The sequence below is a fragment of the Mus pahari genome, chromosome 7 (genome assembly GCF_900095145.1).
Source record: "Mus pahari chromosome 7, PAHARI_EIJ_v1.1, whole genome shotgun sequence".
In the NCBI taxonomy this organism is placed as follows: Eukaryota; Metazoa; Chordata; class Mammalia; order Rodentia; family Muridae; genus Mus; species Mus pahari.
Window position 1 is genome coordinate 3,022,185 of NC_034596.1, and position 6,000 is coordinate 3,028,184.

Genomic DNA, 6,000 nt, shown 5'->3' on the forward strand with positions numbered 1-6,000 from the left:
GAACAATATCGCTCATTCCACAACTGCTGTAGACCAAGAACCCTGCAGAGGCTCCAACAAGGCTACAGCCAAGGGTCACCCAGCCTACAGTCACCATCTTTTATAACCTGACCGCAAAAGTAGCCTATGTCCCATTTGTCTGATTCATTAGAAGCAAGTCACTTGCCCAGCCAACATTCCAGAACCAGAGACTATTCTAGGATGTAAGTGGCAGGTCACTTTGGGCTGTCTGAGATCTGGCTACCACATTTAGTTAGCTAGGTAGAGAATTTCACAAAAGGATTTTCCAATGATGGATGGATTTATTACTCAGTGGGGATTATTGTCTGCCCTAGCTACTTTCCAGCAGAAGGAAGTGTAGGAAACTAAGAACCTGTGCCAAACACAGTGGTGTAGTAATGGAATGCAAAAAAGACATGCAAGAGCTCCAGGTTCCAGGAAGATGCCCAGCTTCGAGGTTGATGCCTGGGGTCCAGCAGGCATGCATGGGTAAGGAGTCACATAGAATAGAAGGGAACTGTGCCCCTGAGAAGAGAAGGCAGTATGTGGCCTGTTGGCAAGGGAGGGCACAGTCTTTTCAACACAGAATGCAACATTGCCAGCACACTTGGTGGGGGGGGGGGGTAGTGGTGGTGGTAGTGTGTTAGAGCTACAGAGTAAGAGCCTCTTAACATCCCTGGACCAGTGAATTGCATTCCATACCCAAGACCAGTCCTTCTCAGGCAAGACTGAAGCAAATGCATATCTATGAGCCATACCTGCCCTGGATGTCAGAGTGCTCATACTCTATTCAAACATGGGTTAAGCGGGCCCCTGCCAGCTCTATTCCAGCATTTTTTTTTGAAAGATTTATTTTTTTCAATTGTATTGTATAAGTTTTTACCTGTATGTATGTATGTATGTATGTGTACCATGTGCTTATTGGTACCTGAAGAGTTGGTTTGATCCTCTGGAACTAGAGTTACAGGTGATTGTGAGCCCCACGTGGATACTGAAAATTGAACCCCTGTCCTTCGGAAGAGCAGCCAGGAGTCTTAACCACTGAGCTATCTTTCCAACTCCCTGTCCCACCACCATATTTAATATGCAAATATTAAATAGCCAAAATTGATGGGTACTGGAATAGAGAGAGTCACTTCTCTTTGGGGATGCCACCCCTGAAAAACTACCCATGCTCCAGTAGATAGTCCAACATCCACGACTTTTTTTAAGCATATGAAATTGGGAGGGACTGTCGATGGGGTGAGCTTGGGGAAGAATTAGAGGGGAAGGATTGGGGTGGATTTGATCAAAACACATTATATGCTTTTACAAAATATACAATTTATTTAAAAAAAAATATTTGTTGGGTCTGGCAAGATGGCTCAGTGGTTAAGAACATTGACTACTCTTCCAGAGGCCCTGAGTTCAATTCCCAACAACCACATGGTACCTCACAACCATCTGTAATGGGATCTGATGAATTGTCTATTTTATGTATGTGAGTACACTGTAGCTGTCTTGAGACACACCAGAAGAGGCCATCAGATTCCCATTACAGATGGTTGTGAGCCACTATGTGGTTGCTGGAAACTGAACTCAAGACCTCCGGAAGAGCAGTCAGTACTTTCAACTACCGAGCCATCTCTCCAGTCTGAAATACTCAATTTAAAAAAGAAAAAAATTAGTTAGCTGTAACAGGATTCACTCATAACTTCTCAGAAAAAGTAAGGAATGATAAAATAGTTAATAACTGACAAATAAAACTGAGTATTTCACAAAATAAAAAAATATTTAGTCATGTCACATTTTATTAATCCAGGTTAGTAGACTTTGGGGGTTGTTTCCCCTTGGGGCTGTGACACCATGACCAGTGAACATGTGTTTTAGGTGGGCTTATGTTTTCATGTCTCTCAAGCGTACTCAGATGTGGAGTTTGCTGAGCTACATGGTTAGGCTATGTTTGACATCTAAGAAACTGCCAAGACCCTGGCAACATCCCTGCTCAGCAGCAGTAGGGGTTGGGGTGGGAGGGTGGGGTGGGGAGGGGCACCCCACACCTTTGACAGTTGATTGAGCTGTAATTGTTTCTGAGCAGAGTGTATTATTGCACTGTGTGTGCAGTGCCCCTCTCCCTTGGGACTTGGCATGTGGTTGTATTGTTTATCGTATCAGTTCTCTGTATGTCCCAGGAGAGTTCTCTGTATATCCCAGGTACTGTTCTGCTTCAGATGCAGCCTGTGGGTATCTCCCTCCAGGCTGTGCCTTCCTCCCGCCTCACATCCAACATAAATTCACTATTTTTAACTGTAAAATTCTGTGGGTTTGTTTTTAACACTATGCACAGAATTGCACTGTCATTACCTTCAGGTTTAGAAACTTCATCAGTCTCAAAAAGAAGCCTCCCGCCATTCTTCACCCCCCCCCCAATCCCCATCCTGCCTAGCCAACCACTAGTTTATTTTGTCTATGATTTCCTTACTCTGGGAATTTCACATAGGAAGTTTTAGGCCTCGTGTTTTGTGAATGGCTTCCTTCACTTAGCAAAATGTTGTAGGGTGTCTTTGATGGTTTAAAAATAGGTAGGACCCCCATAGTCTCATGGGTTTGAATATGCCTGGTCCATAGGGAGTGTCACTATTAGGAGGTGTGGCCTTGTTGGAGGAAGTATGTCACTGTGGGGGTGGGCTTTGAGGTCTCCTATGCCTGCGGATGACTATACAGAGCTTTGAGCACCTTCTCCAGCCCAGCACCATGTCTGTGCAAGCAGCCATGTATCCTGCCATGACAATAATGGACTAAATCTCTAAACCTGTAAGCCAGCCCCAGTTAAATGTTGTCTTTTATTAGGGCTGCCTTGGTCATGGTGTCTCTTCAGAGCAATGAAATCCTAACTGAGGCAGATGTCAGCCCTCCATTCCTTTTTATTGCCTAATAGTATTCCATTGTTTGGGTAACACATTTTATTTAAAATGTTCATCAGTCCACATTTGAGTTGGTTCAGCTCTTTGGCTGTGTTAGTTGATGTTCTGTGAACCTCTGGACACCAGTTTTTGCTCAAACGTGTTTCATTCTCTTGGGTGGGTATGTACCTGAGAGTGGGATTGCCAGGCTGTTCTGCAAAGCCACTGCACCCATCTTACATTCCTGCGGGCGGTGCCTAAGGATCCCAGTTTCTCTACATTCTTGTCGGCACTCGTCGTCGTTACGTCTTTGTAGTGTTCATCCTGCCGAGCGTGAGGCGATAGCTCACTGTGCTCTAGGATCTGTTTCATGCCTGTTGGACTCTTTTGTAACTTTAGACAGTTGTGTGCTTGATCTTTTGAGCATTCTAAAGTTAGAGTGCCCTTTTCTGAGTTGGTAAAGTCCTTTGTGTGTGCTAGGTACAGATGTCATCTTAAGGCTTCTCTCTCTGTGACATCCTTTCACTTTCTTTTGTTGTTGTTTATCACTAAATTTTTATTTTATTTTTATCATTTTTATTAATTACTTTTGGTATTGGCTCCCTAGGCTATTATTAAAACAGGATTTCATGCATGTAAATGTCTTTTATAGAAGCTCCGTGTACAGCTGAGGCTGGTCTCCAACCCCAGATCCTTCTGCCTCTCCTCCTAATTCCTAAGATTGGCACACCCAATGCCTAGCACCCCGCCTTTGAGGCAGGGTCATTCTTGCATAGCCCGGGCTGTCCTGGAGCTCACTCTGTAGACCAGGCTGGCCTCAGACTCAGAGGTCTGCCTGCCTCTGCCTCCCTGCTGCTGTTCCAGTTTTACTTGTTTAGATTGATCCAGTTTTGAATCTATCTGCCCATATGGAGTCTAGTGACTTATTTTGAAGAACAAAGAATGCTTGTTTGGCTTTTTTTTAAAGCCAAAAGATGATAATTTTACATCTCTTTGCTGAAGGATCCAATCTAACACACACACACACACACACACACACACACTTGTACTGGCTAACTATAGTCATCAACAAGTAATTTCTTGTGATAAGAACAAAGTCTTCTGTTTTGGGTATTTTATCAAAAGTCTTTAATTTAAAAAAAAAAAATCATTTATCATGGGCTGGGGAGATGGCCTCTTGGTGAGGCACTTGGCATGTAAGAATCAGGTCATGGTGACGTGCACTTGTAATCCAGCACTGGGGATGCAGATGTAAGAACATCTCTGGGGCCTGCTGGCCAGCTAGCCAAACTAATAAGTGAGCTCCAGGTTCAGTGAGGTGGAGAGATGGTTAGGAGCAGTGGCCATGCTGGGTGTGGTGGCATATATACTAGTAGTCCCAGCACTTGAGAAGTAAAGACAGGTGGATCTCTGTGACTTCAAGCCTGGTCTACATAGTGAATTCCAGGATAGCCAGGGCTATACAGTGAGACCCTGTGTCAAAAAAGACAGAGACAGACACCACTGGCTGTTTTTCCAGAGGACCTGGGTTCAAATGCAAACACCCATATGGCTGGCATCTCACAAGTATCTGTACCTCTGGTTCCAGGAGATCTGACTGATCCTCAGGCACCAGGCTCACGTGTGGTACATAGACCCACATACATACAGGCAAAACACCCATACACATAAAATAAAAATAAATAATTTTTTTTAAAAAATTAGATGGAGAGTGTAGAAGATATCTAGTGCTGATCTCTGGACTCCCGTGCCACACAGACACATTTGTTGAAGAAGGAAGTTTTCCTTTTACACATCATGGTTTGTGTGTTAGATCTAAGAATTCTTTGCATAGGATTTTCCTGTGTTTTTTTTTTTTTTTTTGAGAAATTGTGCAATTTTAAGTCTAATACTTGTTATGCTCCATTTTGAGGCTCTTCTTCGTGTGTGGGTTTTTGAGACAGACTGCCGCCTCTGTGTAGTCCTGACTCTGCTTGGTCTCACTCTATAGACCAGGATGGCTTCAGACTCACAGAAGCCACCCATCTCTGCCTATGAATGCTGGAATAAAAGGCATGTGCTAACACTGCCCAGTGGTTTGTATTTTAATGTAATGTGAAATATGATCTAAATTCATATTTATTGATATCATTCATCACTTTCTGGAATATGCTAAGTGATAAAAGTAAATTTAATAGTAATTATTATAGTTCAGTACCATTCATACAGAATTTAAAGGCATGAAAATGTTATACATTATTCATAGTTTTATATATGTACACATAGGTTTAAAAATCTATACCAATTCTAAACAAAAACAAACAAACAAACAAAAACTCTACACCAAAATCTCTGGTAAGAAAAACTGATGTTTCCAAAGAGTAAAGGCACTGAACCTGCGAAGATCTGTTGGTAAAGGGCCTTCAAGTTTATCTGCACTGTTTTTAGATTAAAATAAATTGTACATAATTATTCATTTGGGGTGGCTTTATGGTGTTGTACTCGGTTATTGTCTGAGCATTTCTTAAATTAAAACACACAGAGAGCTGGTATTATAACATGCCTGTAATCCTAGTACTTGGGAGATAGAAGCAGGAGGGGCAGGAGTCCAAGGCTGTCCTCAAGTTCAAGGCTACATAAAACCCTATCAAAAAATAAATAACACACATGCGCGCGCATGCGCGCGCGTGCGCGCACACACACACACATCAAACAAGAATCACAGAGAGTGGGCTGGAGAGATGGCTCAGCGGTTAAGAGCACTGACTGCTCTTCCAAAGGTTCGGAGTTCAAATTCCAGAAACCACATGGTGGCTCACAACCATCTAGTAATGAGATCTGATGCCCTCATCTGGTGTGTCTGATGACAGCTACAGTGTACTTACATATAATTAATAAATAAATCTTTAAAAAAGAGAATCACAGAGAGCAGGGCACATCCCCGCATGTGACTGCCACATGAGGACCTCTAGGTTGAGGCCACGTCTGAGAAAACAAGCCTAGAGAGTAGGAACCCCAGAGGACAAAATATTCCATTCAGCACCCACACAGCTGTAGCAGTGAGAGGAGCCATTGTGCATGCCTCCAGGCAGCCTGCTGGGGCGTTTTTTCTCTCTCTCTCTCTCTCTCTCTCTCTCTC

General features: G+C 43.1%; 1 protein-coding gene across 9 annotated transcripts in view; it reads left to right on the forward strand.

The window, feature by feature from the left end:
- Nucleotides 1–6,000, forward strand: part of Dtnb (dystrobrevin beta) — a 130,328-nt gene that overhangs the window by 112,926 nt on the left and 11,402 nt on the right. The gene's annotated exons all lie outside the window — the stretch shown is intronic.